At 39.0% G+C, this 19582-nt stretch overlaps 1 long non-coding RNA gene and 1 other non-coding gene across 8 annotated transcripts; one reads left to right on the forward strand and one right to left on the reverse strand.

Annotated features, from left to right (window-relative positions):
* Positions 1-436: 436 nt before the first annotated feature.
* On the reverse strand, positions 437-10773 carry LOC102631192 (uncharacterized). 7 transcript variants are annotated; one of them, XR_008051277.1, is made up of 4 exons: positions 10414-10723; positions 1654-2589; positions 1375-1477; positions 437-1284 (listed from the first exon to the last, which is right to left on the reverse strand). It is a non-coding gene; the product is annotated as an uncharacterized LOC102631192 (long non-coding RNA). The 7 variants fall into 7 exon arrangements; XR_008051273.1 differs by having other exon boundaries at positions 437-1477; XR_008051274.1 differs by having other exon boundaries at positions 1375-2589.
* A 2555-nt stretch (positions 10774-13328) lies between these two features.
* On the forward strand, positions 13329-13618 carry LOC102613791 (auxin-induced protein X15). Its single transcript, XR_008051230.1, has one exon. It is a non-coding gene; the product is annotated as an auxin-induced protein X15 (transcript).
* The last annotated feature ends 5964 nt before the right edge of the window (positions 13619-19582 follow it).

Consider the following 19582-nt stretch of genomic DNA (forward strand, 5'->3'; position numbering starts at 1 on the left):
CTCGGAAAAACTCATTTCCAAGAAAGTCATGCCGTCGACCATCGTCGTATTAAGTCGCATCAGAAAAGCACAATTTCTGATGGGTCGTCCAAGAAAAAAATTATTTTGAACGGTAGTGCCGTCAGAAATGACATCAAATGGCCTCGGAAATGATCCCTGTAAAACCAAAAATTACATATTTCCAATTGCATTTGCCCTTGGAAATAACATTAACTACCCTTGGAAATGAGGCCGGATAACACAAATGATTACTATTCCAACCGTAATTTACCCTAAAAAATGCAAGAAACACTTTGGAAACATGCTTCTTCTTTTTTATTAAGTGACCCGTTTAATTTATTAATATTATTATTTCTTACGCTTTTTATTTTTATTCTTTTTAAGTATCTGTATTACCAATGCAACATAATCAACAAAATGGCAATAACACGCAAAATACATTAAATGTAGTTTTTTTAATTTCAAAAATTTATAGATATCACATTCACCAATCAAAAGTACAACATAATCAATTTTAATAGTATATTAAAAAAAATTCTCAAATGTATACGCAATATGATTTCATAGCTTGAATTATTTCAAGCATCCTCCAACACGTGTTCTTTAGCCTCTGAGACGTACGTTTGCCTCTACCTCATCTTCTCCATTCCCATCATCATCTTCATTCGACCAAATAATATCCTATATTAATCAAGAAATATGAATCATCTCCATCCCCACATCATCATTAGTAGACCAAATAATATCCTAGATCAACGAAGAAATATTAATCAGTAAATTATCAAATCAGTAACTAGTATAATAGTAGGTTATATTCGACAATCACTTTGTATAGAGCTGAGCATAAGTATTATATCCAAGATATGCTTAAGAAGCCTGACAAAATATGAGACTGGAATGGATAATAATCATTAGACCAAAATTTTGTATCAATAAGCAAATATGCTAATTTTGAAGTCAACAGCAGGAGTTGGATTCTAAATTTAGCAAGTATTTGCTAACCTATAAATTTAGACATTAGTCCTTATACAAGTTTAGAGAGGCCGAAAAATGCAACACTGCCATTAGAAGATTTATGTGCTTGTGATAATCTGGTCTATCAGTTACAAAACCCTGTTATGGTTAGTTTCTATAATTAGAAAGTGAAAAAAAAAATTAAAAAAAAAGGCTTTAAAGTAAATGAAAATTAACAATCTGTAACATAAGAGATGATTCTTGTGCACTTGAGTTTCCAAGTACAAGCTTCACTATTTTTTTCAACCTCTTCACTTCTTTCTCCAGAAACTATAATACAATGAAGAATGCCACACAATGAGCATGAAATAATTGCTACTTGAGGAATCAACCATCGCCAACTATAAATTGTTCACAAACCTTGAAAGAGAGTAAAACGACCATAAAGAGCTTGGATTCATCATCATGAACAGCAACAAATTAAAAGCAAGCCCTTCAGCTAGCTCAACTGAAAACTCATCAGCTGTCAAATTATATATGCATATAAATTAACCCAAAAAAAAAAGAAAAAGAAAATATAATTTAAGCATAGTAGTAGTATTTTCCTGATAATCCAATACTCAGCATGCATGGTTTTGAATGTAGACTCAAATAATATTCAGTAATTAGAATCCAAACAGAAAATAATATGTTAGTTACCTTAATTTCAGCCACATTGTACACTCAGATAAGGAACATTGTTATTAAATTCTCCAGCAGCCGCAGCGTGTGCTACTTTACTCTTCAATTTGATAGCAGAGTCCATAGTCCCCATATATCAACTAAGAAATTCAACAAGGAAAACAAAAATTGGACAAAGCTTGAAAGTCCACAGTCCCTGTGTACCTCCACAGTCTCTGTATACTTGAAAGGAAAGTTTTTCAGAGGTTTTATATTACATATATGTGTTACCATGAAAGCAAATAAACAGTGGCAGCACATGCTATGTAAAATTAAATTCAATAACGAGCAAAATACAAACTAAAAAGGGAGTAGTAGCTAGGCCTGCTCTCTGATTCAATATTTTTTTCTTTTGGTTGTTATTCTCTTATTCTTCCCTACTGGATTTGATTCTTAATTAGTTTCTGAAAATCAAGAATGAGCTGCCGCTCTTGATTCTCGAGTCATCTTAATCAGCTTATGCCATGTCATATCCTTTTTGCTTTAATTATGCCATACTATTAATTAATAACACGAGATGATAAACATGCATGGATTGATAATTAATTCACATGATTCATGATCAACGAAATGGAATAATCAATATTGTTTCTGAAAAAAGAAAATTAAATAAATACAAAAATGATGCTGCCAAGTTGTAATTATACACTAGGATTATAGTCTCCATGAACCTGATAGTTTAATATCTACTGACTAAGCCCCAACTGTATTTAAATAACATTCCTTTTTCTATCAGGCATTTCAACAAACAGCTTGAAGACTGCATTGAAATTAGAAAGAGACTCAAAATAAGTAAATTGATGCTTTTGAAATTAGATGAAAATTGGACCTTGATCGGCTATTTTAATGACCTGTTTGAATTTGGATCGTTCGATGTGTCTGTTGGGCAACGTGAAGAGATCTCTGATTAGAACCCTAAAATGCATCAGCTGATGGAAATCATAAACTAATCCAAAACTAACTTGAATCTAATCTTAATTAGTTTGAAAAAAAAATAAAGAAATCAACTGCAAAATTGAGAGATCGAACTGTTAAGCAAATAAAAGCACCAGGTCGGCCATGCTACTATTTCCACCCCGGCATGAATCACCTCAGCCCAATGGTACGAGCAGAACAGGGGTAACATGAGCTGATCAGAGACGAATACCGACCAGAGTCATATACCGAGCCGGTACCCGTCCCCCAAAAAAGCGGAAACACGATCCCACAGAATCGCGGTAGTTGCGCTTTCCCCAGAACCGCTGTGGGAGATGCAAGATCCCACGTTTGCCCACAATGTAGCAGTTAAAATCCCATGAGGGGCTTCCACTACCCGAAAAAGGTGGGATGAATGGCAAACGGAAACGTGGGGACGGTGGCTATAAAAGAAGAAGAAATCGATGAGAAAGGGGAGAGAAAAAACTGAGAGAGGGAAAACGCTGCCAAATTGAAACCAGGCAATTTTATTACAAACTTCGAGCAAATTAGAACCACTCTTAAATCAAAATTTAACTGTTTTTCCGTAAACACCTTGTGCTAACTGAGGCATCGGAGGGTTTACGCCGGCAAAACCACCGGCGTCTCTGATATGTTTTTGGTGAACGCAGGGCTAGTAAGGAAGAGGAGAGTGATTCCAACCCCAGTGGTTCGAGCAGCAGTGGATAACATAAACGTTGGTGAAAGAATCTGGTCGGTCCAAGGGCGAGCAGATTTCAGCATCAACATTTTGGCGCCGTCTGTGGGGAGCTGGATAAAAAGCTACCACCAAATTAGTAGTTTCCGAAAAAACAGCGAACGGTTAGGCATGGATGTGACAAGGAAGGACGCTTTGAGGGAGGATAACGAAGCTGGCGAGACAGTCACTCTCCAGGAAATTACAAATGAAGCCCGAGAGAAGATGATGCAAGATAGACTGGAGCGGATGGAGAAACAAATGGAAACTCTCGCAACCATATTGTTCGAGCTGAGGGATGAGCGGAGAAAGGATTGTGAAACCCCCGTGGGAAGAGATGAAGTTGGAGCAGAACCCAGCCTCCGGAGGCGTAGGGTCGAGGAAATCCCTCCGCCCGCAGACCAACCTAATGGGGTGCATCCCCACAGAAGTACTGGTCGGGTCCCGGAAGAACGCGTGGATGAAGGGAGGGACCAACCTCGCCCCGGACGGGTCCTGGAAGTCAATGGCCGAGGTGCCAGTGTTGACGAAGGAGAGCTCAGACAGCGGTTACACAATGCCGAGCTGGAACGAGACCATATAGCCGCACGTGATCCAGACCGTGCCGTAGAATTGGAGGGGGAGGTGCGCAGATTGGCGCAGGTGATAGAGGAGATACATGGCAAAAGAAAGCCCCCGAGCTGGAGGATAATGCTAGATGAAGAATCTCCGTTATCAACTGAGATCATGAGTACCATAATCCCAAGAGATTTCCGCTTCTCCGACCTCAAATACTCCGGGCGAAGTGACCCGTTGGTGCACATTGAGCGTTTCAACGACATGACGGGTGTGCAGGGGCTGACACCAGCTCAGAGGTGTAGGATGTTCCCATTGACACTAGAGGGACGAGCCCGAGAATGGTACCGCAAGCTGCCCTGAGGAAGTATAAAGGGGTATGAGCAGATGTGCCAGGAGTTGGCCGAGCAGTTCTGAGGGGCAGTGGCCCCAGAGGACGACATGATGGAATTGATGGGGATGAAGCAGGAGGAGCATGAATCCCTTGGGGATTTTGTAAAACGATACCACCGAGCCGTGCTGGATTTGGGAGCTTTTAATCACCCGCAGGCGTTAAGGGGATTAAAAGAAGGTGTAAGAATTGGCCGATTGTGGTATAACTTAAGAAGCCCCATCGTACAGAATTACTCGTTGGGGTATGAGCAGGCGAGACGAGATATAGAAATCGAAGAGGAGAAATCAGCAAGAATTAAAAGTGAACAGCTGGAAGAGCTGAGGCTAAAGGAGCGGAGAGCCCCGAAAGGGAGCGGGTTGGGAAAGCGAACTGGAGAATCTTCAGGGATGGGCAGAATATCAGCTCGGTCCCGACCTTACCCCATAGCTCCGAGAGCACAACAGTTCCAACACAGCCGGGCTCAACCTCCGCGCCCCCCAATCCCAGAGCGGCAGCGAGAATTCTGGCAGATGGCTGCCCACCCCTACCACAACACTCCCAGAGCATTACATGCAACCAATTTCAGAGCTAGTCGACCAGATCAATTAGCAGCTGGGACAGCCCGAGGTGACATTCATGATAGCCGAGCAGTTCAGCTGGTAGACCAGAGCTCAGCCTATAGACAGTACACTCCATTAAAGATCTCTATGGAGGAATTATATGAGAGGATCGAGGGACGAGGCCTGCTATATCCTCCAGCCCCAATAACAAAACCGGCTCACCGACGAGATAAGGGCAGATTCTGCAAATTCCATGACACTTACGGTCATACTATCAGCCAATGTCGTGACCTGAAGATTCAGGTGGAAGATTTAGTAAGGAACCGATACTTGGATGAGTATGTAGACGGGGTGTCCCCTGTTATTGAGTCAGAGTACACACGGGATGAAGGAGTTGAGAGGGGTCTGGAACGTGAACAGCCGACCATCCATGTAATAGCAGAAGGCCCAACATTGGCCGGGGATTCGAACAGGGCACGGAAGAACTATGGGAGATATACCCTGACTAGCAAAGAAATGCTTTTCAATTTGCCGGCAACCAAGAAGGCAAGAGTGCGGCAAGTTCCCATTATGTGGACAGATGACGATGAAGAGGGTATCTTATATCCGCATGAGGATGCATTGGTGATCAAGGCAATGGTGGCCAGTACAGAATTGCGACGAATACTAGTAGACACAGGCAGCTCGGTTGACATCCTGTTTAAGTCGGCTCTAGATGATATGGGGATCGCAGACTTGAAATTGGAGCGGACAAATACATCCTTAAAGGGATTTGGAGGGGGACGGTTAACTCCCATGGGGATCATCGAACTCCCAATTACTATGGGGACAAAGCCATTTGAAAGAACAATGATGCTGGATTTTGTCGTGGTAGAGGAAAGAAGCCCTTACCAGATGATACTGGGGAGACCATTCATGAGGATAAGCCAATGCGTTGTATCCACGCATTACTTGGCACTGAAATACAGAGTAAATGGGGTGGTTGGCGTAGTAAAAGGCGACCAGAGGATGGCAAGGAGTTGTTATGCTACAGCGGCCAAGGAGACGCTGCAGGTTACCTCTCTAGATAATCGATGAGACTCTAAAAAGGGTCGCCAAGAGCCTGTTGAGAAACTGGAGGAAGTTACGGTAAGCAAAATACTCTACTAAATCTTTAATTTGATAAGTTATATTTGTCAAATGCATGGCGGCTTGGGGCACATGCATATATTTTGTATTTTTGTAACACATTCAAATTTCAATAAAGATGAATTCAATATGGAATCCCCCGGCTAATAAGCCCACAAAAATCTTACTAAGGCAAGTAAGTGCCTACTTCTGCTCGGTCTACGAAAGACCAGCAGCTAAATTTACGAAGATTCTACTAAAGCAAGTAAGTGCTTACTTCTGCTCGGTCTACGAAAGACTAGCAGCTAAATTTACGAAGATTCTACTAAGGCAAGTAAGTGCCTACTTCTGCTCGGTCAACGAACGACTAGCAGCTAAATTTACGAAGATTCTACTAAGGCAAGTAAGTGCCTACTTCTGCTCGGTCAACGAAAGACCAGCAGCTAATCTAGTAAGGCAAGAAAGTGCCCGCTTCTGCTCGGTCAAACTAATGACCAGCAGCTAATCCACTAAAACGAGTAAGTGCCTGCTTCTGCTCGGTCAAACGAAAGACCAGCAGCTAATCTAGTAAGGCAAGAAAGTGCCCGCTTCTGCTCGGTCAAACGAATGACCAGCAGCTAATTCTACAAAAAATCTTACTACGGCAAGTAAGTGCCTACTTCTGCTCGGTCAACGAAAAATCAGCAGCTAAATTTACGAAGATTCTACCAAGGCAAGTAAGTGCCTACTTCTGCTCGGTCAACGAAAAACCAGCAGCTAATTCTACAAAAAAATCCTATTAAGGCAAGTAAATGCCTAGCTCGGCTCGGTCAATGAAGACAAGCAACCAGTTTTATGGAAATTTTACTAAGGCAAGTAAATGCCTACTCCTGCTCAGTCCGCTAAGGAACCAGCAGGCAAAATCAGATAAGTTGTCCAATTATTTTTCAGAAACAATCTATGAGTAAACACCGGACAAGAAAGCAAATAAAGAGCATCTAAAAATTTATAAATGTTCAATTGTTTACAAAACAAATGCAAATCTAGAGTTTATACAAAAAATAGGCTCAAAGCTTAGCAGAGTCAACGGCTCCAGCAGCTGAAGGATCAGCGAGCTCGGAAAGCAAGGGATCAGCAACGTCAGGAGGTGGGAGATCAGCAATGTCGGGAGGAGGAGGCATGGACCCCTGCCCCACTTCAAAAGCACGCTGCCCAACTTCACCCTCCTGCTCCCCATTCAAAGGAACCTCCGCTTGCTCCTGCTCATCCTGCTCCTTATCTCACTGGCCGGCCCCAGTCATATACCTCTCCACCCCAGATTCCAGCTTACTCATGTCGAGCTCGGGGTATTCTTCCTTGAGTACAGACATGATGCACTTATAGCTGAAAGCAACCCCGGAGTTATACTCAGCATCCAACCGATCATCCACATCAGCGGATTTACCTTTCTCTTCAGCTAGCTGGTCACTCAGGGATTTGATCTCTCCCTCAAGGGCGGTCCTCAGAGTATCTCTTTCACTTTGAGTAGCCTGAAGATCGGATTTCAGATCACCCAGCTCACCCTCAAGCTTGGAGGAAGTAGACTCAGCAATCGCAACTTTCTCCTCAAGCTCCGTAAGCTGCTTGTTCAGCTCGGCCAGCTTCTCCTTGGACCGATCAGCAGATTCGGCTTTCTTTTTCAACTCCTGGTTATCAGCTTGAAGCTTCCTCTCATGACGCGCGGACCCGGTCTTGTAACACGAAACCATTGTGGCCAGTCTGAAGGAGACTCTTTGAACAGAAGCAGCTAACTCGGAGAGGTCCATGCTCTCGATGTCCTTCACCATCTTTGGCCCAACCGATCTTTTGTAATCTTTCTGATATGAGCTCAGGTAGTCACCTTGATCTCGAGATGGAAGAGGAGAAGATCGGTCCCCAGACTGCAAGCTGACCTCAGGACTCTTGTCGGAGGTTTTCTCCCCACCACTCTTACGGGGTGGGGGAGGGGGCAGAGCAGGGACAGGAGCCTTGGAGGGACCGACGCTGCTTTTCTTTGGAGGAGGGGGAAGGTTGCTGGAGCTACTTGGAGCCCGACCACGTTTCCTGCTCATCGCGCTGAGGATCTTGTTATCCATTCCAGCGGCTATGTCTACTAGGCCCGAACCGACCAGGTTTGTTGGCGACAGGAGGTCTTGGCAGGTAGACGCGTTCAACAGAGCAGTTTCCACCTGAAGCAAAGGACGGTCTTCAAGCCCCTTTATCAAACCCCACGACTCTGAAAGAACAGACAAGGTTAAAGAACCCAATAAGTAACACGTCGAGAAAGAGTATAGGCAAAAAATGAATGACCTGGGGTGACAAACTGCGTTGGAAGGTAAATATCACCACCCAACGAACGGAGTGCTGAACACCATTTTCCCCCAGCAAAGAAGAATTTGTTCTTCCAATTTTTGCACGAGGAGGGGAAACCAGTGATTGGCTTTCTCTTTGCGGAACTGGACATGAAGTAATACCAGCCCGCCTCCCTTGGGCTGCTTCGCAGCTGATACAGACGTTTCACTTCAACAAGGGAAGGCTCCTCCGACCCGCACCTCTCCCACAACACAAACATTGCCGAGAGAACTCTCTACCCGTTCGGATGTAGCTGACCTGGGGCCAGGTGCATACCCCCCAATATTTTGGCAAAATAACGCTGAAGGGGCAGCCGAGCTCCTAGTTTGAAACTCTCTAGGTGCATTGTCACATACCCCCGTGGAGGCCGACTAGGAACGTCACCCTTCCCAGGAACTACAAGGAGAACCTCCTCAGGAATGTCGTAGAGGTTCCTAAGCTTGAATAAGTCAGTTTGGGTGGTGGCACAGGCTATGTAATCAATAGGGTAGGAATCAGCCTCTACCCTATGGCCAAGATTCCTTTTCTTAGCAGGACCGCTCGGTCCGGAACTGCTCCCCTCACCATCGCCAACTCCTTCAGGGATCCCAACCCCACCAGAGCTGTGGTTCTCACCAGATCCCGATGCGGGTCCATCTCTATTCCCTACAAGCTCTAGTTCGGGAGAGGAAGAGACAACCAAGGGGCGTGGGTACTCAAAGGTATCCCTGCCATGGGAAAGACCTACATTACTGGAGGGACCTAAGAAATCGGTGGGTATTGACACGTTAAGGCCTGAATCCCCTGATTCTTCATCATCCTCATCAACAATTAATTTTCTTTTTCGGTTTGACATATCGGAACCTCAGAAGAAAACAAAGAAAACTCGAGTATATGGACACAAAAAGGGCAACACAGAACCCAATCAACAACAACCAGAGGAGAAGTTAAAGGCAATACCTGGATTGAACTGGCACTGATAGCGCGACCGTGATAGAGAAAAAATCCAGCGAGTGGATACTCCAGACACGAGAAGTGTAAGCAAAGTTCAGAGAGGGAGTTAGTTAACGACGAAGGGATGAATAACAAAGCGATGAAGATATAAGTCTAGGGATTTGAAACGAAAAGGGGGAAATGAAAGCATTTAAGTGATAGAGATGCCAGCTCACTCACCGTACATCAAGGACAGATAGCCCATCGTTTCAAATTTCAAATACGAAGAGTCGGGAGATGCCACGTCACCAGTCGTTATAAGAGGCCAGGCTAGACGCAAGCCCAGATACGCAATGGACATACTCATTTAGGCCCATGCTCAGGTCAAAATCTCCCCTGAAGAAAAAGGATACCTCAGGTCCATCCCGGTAGACGGAAGACCAGAGGAGAAGCCCCCGGATTGGTAAGATTTGACTATCAGTTTCTACTCTTGACTCATTTCACTCACAAGACCAGAAACTGGGGGACTGGTGTTAAACAAATAAAAGCACTAGGTCGGCCATGCTACTATTTCCACCCCGGCATGAATCACCTCAGCCCAATGGTACGAGCAGAACAGGGGTAACTTGAGCTGATCAGAGACGAATACCGACCAGAGTCATATACCGAGCCGGTACCCGTCCCCCAAAAAAGCAGAAACACGATCCCACAGAATCGCGGTAGTTGCGCTTTCCCCAGAACCGCTGTGGGAGATGCGAGATCCCACGTTTGCCCACAATGTAGCAGTTAAAATCCCATGAGGGGCTTTCACTACCCGAAAAAGGTGGGATGAATGGCAAACGGAAACGTGGGGACGGCGGCTATAAAAGAAGAAGAAATCGATGAGAAAGGGGAGAGAAAAAACTGAGAGAGGGAAAACGCTGCCAAATTGAAACCAGGCAATTTTATTACAAACTTCGAGCAAATTAGAACCACTCTTAAATCAAAATTTAACTGTTTTCCCGTAAACACCTTGTGCTAATTGAGACATCGGAGGGTTTACGCCGGCAAAACCACCTGCGTCTCTGATCTGTTTTTGGTGAATGCAGGGCTAGTAAGGAAGAGGAGAGTGATTCCAACCCCAGTGGTTCGAGCAGCAGTGGATAACATAAACGTTGGTGAAAGAATCTGGTCGGTCCAAGGGCGAGCAGATTTCAGCATCAACATGAACAATGAAGAAGTGAGATAATCACCTTCGGGGAATGGAGAAGTGAGAACAATGGAGATGTGAAAATGATAGGTAATTGTCAGATCCTTGTTTAATTAAAAAGTTATTGAGAGGGAGAGCTGTGATCTTCTAATCGCCTTCTTCTCCATTTTTTTTCAAATGAAATCAATTTTAGTGGACTAATAATAATTTAATTAACCACCGAGTTCAAGTTCGGGCTTTTAATTAGGCAGAGCCAGTGCATAATTTAATTAGCCACTAATTTATTTTTAAACATATCACTAACATCAGGTCTAACTTGAGAAGATTTATCATTAATTATGCCTTGTATAATTGTATTTCTGACCAGTGTATTATTTATTAGCGACAACAATTTGCTCTTGAAAAAACTAATAGTTTTTTTTAATGTTTTTCTGACATTTCCTTTTCACCTTTGTAAAAAGTACTTAGTACCAAAGGTAAATAAAACCCTCGAAAATATTTTGTCGGTAATACTATTATTTGTTGTAGTGATTACACTTAGATATATTTTTTTATAATTTTTTTAAAAAATAAAAATAATAGAGTGGGGGCAAAAAATTTATTTTATAATTAATTTTAAGGATAAAAATGTCATTTTGCAGCTATTATAAGAGTAGAAACACCATTTTTAATTATTTCTAGAGGTAAAAATATTATTTTATAATTAATTTACTATTCCCATTAAAGTTAACAGTAACGATAATAGATTCTCACCTACTCAAATACTTTTAGAGAAAGTGTCACTTTTTTTAAATTTATCAAAATATGCGTTACCAAAGAATAATTAATCATTTTTTAATCCTACCGCTAACTTGGTGGCTGACGAAATAAAATTGTTTAAAAATGACTTGCGCCTCTGGATGCTCTGATTTCTTATTTTATTTAGAGAAATGTTAAGAACTTCACAATGTGAAAACCGCATGCCAATTATTGGTCTACGTAAAATTGAAGGGATTGATATTTTAGGCCAAAGTGTTAATTGTTAGTGTATTAACCACCATTCACTGATGAAACCTGAAATCTTTTCCACCCAGACTTGGCAAATTTTACATGAAGAATGCTTCAAGTGCAGAAAAACTCCTCCGGATATCTCAACTAAAATATTCCACTAGAAAGATAGCTTCAGAATTCTCTGTTTCGCAAGATGAAAAATTCTTGATTTGACTGACGCATGGATTTAGAATCTGTTTAAGTAACCAATGAAACAAATCAAATAACGACGAAACGACAGAGGTTTTGCGCGTTTTGAAGTTTAAATGAGTTAAGCAAAACGACTGCGTTTATGATATAGAGTTCATTCCTGCTTTAAAAGACGGGAAGCCCACCGTTTTTGGTTTTATGAATCACGAGCCTTACACGTGACTATCAATGACGTGTGAAGTTTGTTGTGAAGCCGTTATTGCATGTGCACCTCACGTGCGTTTCAAGGCAAGCTTCTGGCTTTGTTAATAGGACTGTTATCACAGCTGTTTCGGGTGCAACATTTAGAGAGATCTAGAGGATTCGAGAGGGAAAGCAAGCTTGAGTAGAGAGAGCGTTCTTGTTCCTCGTAGATAGCTCTGTAAATCTCTGCAGAAAGAAACTTAATTCAATCGATAATGCTGATCGATTTGTTCCTTTAGTGAATGTAGGTCAATGCAAGTTGGTTGAACCACGTAATTGCCTGTGTCCTTTGATTCTTTGTTGTTTTGTATTTGTTCTGATAGCTTCTGGTTTAATCATCATTCAATTCATATTCAGATTCTGGATTAGCTATTAAGATCATCTTTAAAGCATCTTGTAGTGTCTGAATCTGAGGTCTTGGGCAGTGTTTGTTGAAGCTTAGTATGCATAGCTTCTCATTCACTACAGATTCTGATGAATGAGATTATTAGTGATCAAAAACATTAGCTGATTTGTACATATGTTATCAAAGTATGAGGCATAAAGAAAACTTGCATCAGAAAAATGTAAATAACCAAACTAGAGCTAATTTTCAATTTATTTTAGGAACTAATTAAATACTCATGTTAGATTAATGTCTTTTGGCTGAACTAATACAACACACACACCTAGCAATTTTGTGACCATCTTAATTCATTTGTTGACATACTTATTTTTAATTCATGTGTTGAACATATTATAATATCAGATGGGTTCTTGCACGAGCTCAAAGGTCTGCGAGTCAAACACAAGCCTAGACTTAATGCATTTACGATAGTTCTCATTATTAGACTAGATTCTCTATCCTCGGAGTAGTTGAGCGGTGTGATTATCCCAGTACTTTTTACCAACTGAGACATTGAAGTTGAAATAATTTATATTTCTTTTTCCTTTACTAACATGTGTGATTCTGATCAACTGGTTCAAATAGCAGAATTTGATAAAAATAACATATGTTAGGTTGCTCTGATGCTTCCATTCAACCTGTCATTCTTTCACGTGAGCTGATGATCAGTGAAGCAAAATCGGTTCACGGCAGCATATGGTTTTCTGCAAAAATTTTAGCAATAATGTTGTTTATTTGTTCTCTTGTTATACTTAGAGTTTCATCAAGTGGGTCACTTGGTCTTGTTTCATGACCGACAGGCCATTAACAATGATCTATATCTAATGCGAAATCTGTTTTTCCCTTGAATGGTAGGCCGCAATGGGTTGCAATCAATTATTTCCAAGTACCAAGTCTTGCTGAAACCTTATCGTTACTTAGGAAGCAGAACCATGTGATTCTTTGCTGCATATGTCCTTAAATTGACCCCATTTTCATTGTCTTTACATCATTCAAACATGTCTTACATCACTGGCGAGGGAAGTTTAACTCTATATATATGGGGTCTAAGGATAGCCATCCATAGCAAAGTTTCATCTGCTTTCCTACGTTTCGTTCCTATTTTCAAAATTTTACATAAAAACTTGCAAAGTATTTTACAATTCTTAGCTATGGCTATCCGCTTCCTCAGGATTGTTAACGCCAAGCAGGCTCTAAGACGTGCTCTTATGGTTCCAGAGGCCTCAACTGTGCCCAAACTGTGCCCAAAGGACACTTCGCTGTCTATGTTGGAGAAACTGAAAGGAGCAGATTTGTGGTGCCTGTTTCATACCTGAAGCACCCTTCGTTTCAGAAATTGCTGAGTCAGGCTGAAGAGGAGTTCGGGTTTCATCATCCTCTGGGTGGTCTCACAATCCCATGCAGTGAAGAAATATTCATGGATCTAACTTGCAGACTGTAGACCTTAGGGAGCGTGATTTGTAAAATCTGGAAGTGTCTAACCTCAGCTCGATCGATGACAATAGCACACTTACTCGATTACAAAGATTGATCGGATGAAGTACACATAGTGGTTGTTTAATACAATCCATGTTAACTTAAATCATTTTCGTATGCATGATTTGATGTTGAATTTATCTTAATAACGATACTTTAATCTCTTTCAATTTGTTGTCAATTCAACGAATCAAATATGAGTCTACTCAAAGTCAAATCATAATATTTTTGTCATAGTTCAACTTTACATGTTATTTATTATTCAATATCTCCATGAGCCGCATCTTCCGATCATTTACGGCTCACTGTACCATTTCAGCTAGCAATATTAAATATATAATTCAGAAAAGGTTGTACAAACTTTTAACTGTTAGCCTAAAGGGATATATGAATCGTTATTTTGATGATAACAAACCATATGTTAAGAGTAAATTGGTAAATATATATTCCACAATCTCACTAGTTTTTGAAGGGCAAAATTCATTCAAACAATATCAAGCTTAAGACACGTAATGGACAATCGCACGGCCAAGAACGAACATTAACAATACTTGCTCAAAGTGAACTCCATTGCTATAATTCTTATAAAGCCGGTTTAATTTAAGAGTAATGATACAACTACAAACTCTTGTACAAACTTATTTTGTACAAACTGACGTGACATTAATTCATTGGTTGAATGAAAATATAAATTAATAAAAACAAATCATGTGGGCCAAGTGATATTTAATTCAACCAATCTTATCATGCCACATCAATTTGTACAAAATAAGTTTGTACAAGAGTTTGTGGTTGTATCATTACTCTTAATTTAATGTATGCATGGTTTAGCATTTTAAAAGCTCAAGATTTTGTTTTATAAATCATCATTTTTCATAAACTAAAGGCTTTATAATTGTAAGACAAAGACAAGTAATTTTATGAAATTGATTGTTTTTCAAAATAATAGACTAAAATGAAAGATTTTGGAAACTTTGATATCAACAAAGCGTTGTTTAAAATTCTGGATGTGGACCTATTTTAAATGTTTAAAATATTTCAGGCCATAGTATAATTTTTAAAGTTTTGAGACAAAACTACAAATTTTAGAACAGTAGCGGCTAACCGCTTAAAGTCCAGAAACACAGCTGCTAGCCAACTAAATCTAGCGGCTAATCGCTTGGGCAAAATTTTAAATTTGATTTTGTAATGGTAACTTGCCACAACAGTATTTAGCGGCAATTCGACAAGTCCCCAAAAAGCCAATAACGGTTAGTTTGGTTATTTAAACTATAAAAACTCAAATCATACTCAAATCTAACAAGTTTTTCAAGTTCTATCAAGTTAAAGTCAATTCATAAAACCTATCTTGAGCTTTTATTTTGCGAATCTACATACATTGAGTTATCATTTGTATATTCACTCTAAAAGAGAGTGTTTGGCGTAATCTTCAAATTCATTATCAAATTTTGTGAGTCTAAGTGTGTGAAACACTTAGAGAAAGGTGTGCATGAGTGAAACACCACTTGTAAAGGTTTATTGACACCTTGGAAGTCAATTGTAAAAACTTGAAGATTTGGGAGGATTGGATAATAAAATCCTCAAGTGTGGTTTGCTTGGAGGTGTAGACATATGTAGTTTTGCCGAACCACATAAAAATCTGCGTGTTTGTTTTCTTCTCCCTTACTTCTTTTAAATTTATGCTTTGTTAAATTTATTGTTATTCATGTCTTAAAGCAATAATTTAAATTGTTTTGCTATTTTTACTTATTTTAATTACTCAATTCAACCCCCCTCTTGAGTTGCATAGCTACAATTTCATTAACTTGGAAATTTATCAGCTTGAGTAACTCACTAAACTCACTTGTTAATCCTAACTGTTCATATAAATTAACTACTCAACGGAGGGCTCTTTTAAACCATGTGAAAATTCATTACAAGTACTAGAGGAAGACAAGAAAATTAAACCATGTGAAAATATTTATTTTGAGTAGTCCAGACCATTATTCATCACTCGAAATAGATATTGCAGAGAGAACAATCAACGTAATAGTGGCATCTTGTGTAATCAGGCGTCTGGTGATTGAACCGACAAAGTAGGGCATGCTTCAGCTGAACTTTTCGCTGCCTCGTCTAGCAAGTAAATCCATTATAGTATGTGAGGCCTCCAGATTCCAATGGGTTTACAGATGTATATAAATTGGTTATATATAGCTCGTCTGTGCTCGTACATTAGGGTACTGGTCGATGGTGATGAGGACTTATAGCAGGGCACCGTTTAAGTGAGTTTCCAGGTGGCTTGTCTAGCCAATTGATGCCATATGGAATCAGATAGGTCTGAATTGCTTTAAAGTTAGCCTGAGTGACTAGTAATGTGCATGTAATGTCACAAGCATGTACTAATAGAAGCCATTACCTAGCTAGCTGGCACTATGCCAAAATAGAAAAGGTACTCAACTCTTAAAAGATTTACGATTCGCAAGTGATCCTAATTATGTCATTTGGTAAATTTTGCTTGAAAATCTGATAAAGAGTTGGAAGACAGAACCATGTGATCCCTCATGAGCTAATGTCTCTGGTCCAAAATGCCTCTTCACAGACCGACAACGTACCAGAAGATTTCCTTTAGACCATTCAATGCATTCATCTATATATACAGATGATTGGTTCAGAAGCAACCCAAGTCACAACTTAACATTCTCAAGTACTAAAACTCACCATTGTTTTCAAGTTCTTTGAAATTCATTTCTAGTTTTATCTAATCAAAGTCATGGGTTTCCGTTTGCCTGGTATTGTTCATGCCAAGAAAATTCTTCAAAAGTATCCTTTTAATGGACCCCAATCGGCTAAAATGACCCCAGAAGGCTATGTTGCAGATTATGTAGGAGAAAACGAGATGAAGAGATTCATGATTTCAGTATCATAGTTGAATCAGTCTTTATTTCAAGACTTGTTGAGTCAAGCTGAAAAAGAATTTGGATTTGATGATCATCCCGCGGGGGGGCTTCTCAGAATTCCCTGCGGCGAAGACGTCTTCACAGAGCTTATTTCTAGGTTAAATAAGCAATGAGAAAGGAAACCAACACTGATCATTGAGTATAATTTTCTCGAGTAGGCCATATACCTGTATCCTGAACATTGCTTTTATTATTATTCTCACTTTTTCTTCCTTGAAATTTGGAAAGTTACTCCGGTCCGGTGGAAAATGCATCTTGTTTCATTTTGTATCGTATTCTTGGAAATCTAATATTAAAGCATCAATTGAGTTCTTATTTTCTTTGCCTATGTTAGTGTTTATTTTAATTATACACCATTTACATCACTTATCAAATGATCTAGTTTCCAGCAAGCCCTTTCTGTATGATTGGATCCAGAAGAAGCACAATTCAACTCCATATTCTCATACACAAAATATCCTTCAACTTTTTACCAATGATGATGAAATATATTTTCCGTTTTTATTCATTTTGCCTTCTGCTTTAATTTATAGTGTCAGTGCACAAGTACATGATTTCTGTCACAAAGAAATTATATCAGAATCTGCAAAAGTGTTTAAAAAACTCATCTGTTGGACCAAGTGAATGCAGTCAGTTTGCAGCATCTGCAGTAACTTTACACGAAGGTCACTGAAAATTGTTGAACATAATCTCAAATTTTCCACTGCATAGATACATTTGTTTTTATTCAATTAGTAGTATCATAGCTGTAGAACTTCGCTAGTTCCATGCAGGTTTAGCAGCAGTATGGCTCATTAGGGAATCCTTCATATGTACTTCAGAGGCTCTCCCAGTTTGCCTTATTGTTGCATTAGTCAGGAATGAGGCAGAAAGTTTCTTTCCAAGGAATGACATGTCTCTGTCTTCACGTTCATTTTTAAAAACTGTGGGGTATTCATTTAAATTATAAGCTGTAATGCAACTGAAACAAGTGTAATCAATTTGAATAATCGAGTGTTTGCTCATTGCTGAAAAAGAAAATACAAGTCATTAAAGCTCAGATGAACTGAAACAAGTGTAATCAATTTGAACTATACATATACTAATCTAACTTATCTAGATAAGGAGATATGTACTATTTCTTTTTTCCTTAGGAACCACAGTATAATATCAAAATAGTTGTTGGCATGCACTGGGAATGCTGTGGATCAAACACATTCTATTAAGCTATCAGGATTTTGCTTCTAATAACATAGTTGACTAAAGAATTCCTAAAAATTTGAGTAATAAGCATGTGATTATCCATATATTGTGAAATAATTAGCTAGAGTACTGCAATTGGTCAAGAAATGAATTTCTTTTAATTTGTCCAAGCCTTGGCTTGCGATGATAGGTTTCTTTGATGCTTCCAATCAACGTATCATTTCATCAACTTCAGTCCAAGCTCGGGAAAAGTTACCATATGTGTAACACCCCAAATCTAACACATGCGGTGCATGTGATGGAGGAGGTTACTTACAAATCATAATTCTTACCCATAAATTTCAAACTGAAATACCTCAAATATTTATTCAACTAAAACCACAAATCTATATGTCTAATACCAAATAATCTCTTTTGAAGACATAAATATAACAAAGTCTCATAACTCCCCAATTACAAATTCATAAAATAAATAAACTTAAAAGAAACAGAAGTTTATTCCTTCTCTTATTCAATTAGCAAAAAGAAAATGAATCTTCAACTCCAATGAAAAGCAGACCTCTCAATAAGTTACTTAACCTGCAAAAAGTAATGACAAGAGGTGAGCTATTAACTCGGTAAGTAAAATCATTCCCAATACACTAGGCTTATCGATGCAAAAAATATTGCAAGCCTTTTATCAAAACATATATTATTATTCATAAATTTCATAAAATGACATATCATGATAAGATGATAGAAATTCATAGTTTTCAGAATATCAAAAGCATAGTTAATTATAAAACCAAAACAAATAAAACATACCCAGAGAACAAAAGATTAGCTTATGTCACATAGTGTTACCTATACCTTTGGTGACCTAGCCAAAAACAGAATCAGAATTAGAATCAGAATCAGAATATCGTGCGCACACTCAGAACAGAAATCCAATACTGTATTTGGCACTTCATGGCGCTCTGGGCCTCGAGAGATAGCTCTCATATAGTCTCAAGAGGTGGCCCTCATACAATCATAAATAATTTAAATAGTACATGGACATAAAACTTTCGTATCAGATTCATAAATGTCTATAATAATGATTTAGGCATGCAAAATATTTTATAGACAAAATCATAAAAGGTAATCATGTAACAAAATAAATTACATATTGAAAAGCATTTATAATATTTTGTTAAAAAAATTTGAAAATATTTACATAAACTAATTTTGTTATGAAAATCAGTTAATCCTTTAAGTAGTATAGAAAACACTTATAATAATATCAAAATAATCATACTTGTCCAGTACATCAGCAATGAAGTTACTTACTTCGATAAAAGAATTGATCTAACACTCTTCTAAGTCTCTAAGAGCCTCAAACATCTCAAACACCTTAAACAAAATACAAGATATAACTATTAATATCTTATTCTAAGAACCTAATTTTCTATTTCATACCCCCTACAAGTCTGATTCTCAAAATTTAAACTCTTAATCTAAACATTAGAATGACACAACATTCTACAAAATTATTCCGGACATCCATGGGTATCTCATATAAAAGTTTCAAGAAGATCTGATACCAATAACATTTTCAAAACTATTTATTTCTTGACAAATTTGAAACTGTTTCACAGTGCCTTAATTGATTCCGAGATTATTATAAAATCAGAAATTAATCAGAAAATTATAAAATTAAAACTTTGAATACTAGACACATATATCAATCTCTATTTAAAATTTCAAAATATTTCGAATTCGTAGTGCAAATAATTTTGTGTCATTTTTCTAAAGTTGCAGTTTTACAGTGCAGCAATGTCTGTTTCAAAAAT

Source organism: Citrus sinensis, chromosome 8 (assembly GCF_022201045.2).
Source record: "Citrus sinensis cultivar Valencia sweet orange chromosome 8, DVS_A1.0, whole genome shotgun sequence".
In the NCBI taxonomy this organism is placed as follows: domain Eukaryota; kingdom Viridiplantae; phylum Streptophyta; class Magnoliopsida; order Sapindales; family Rutaceae; genus Citrus; species Citrus sinensis.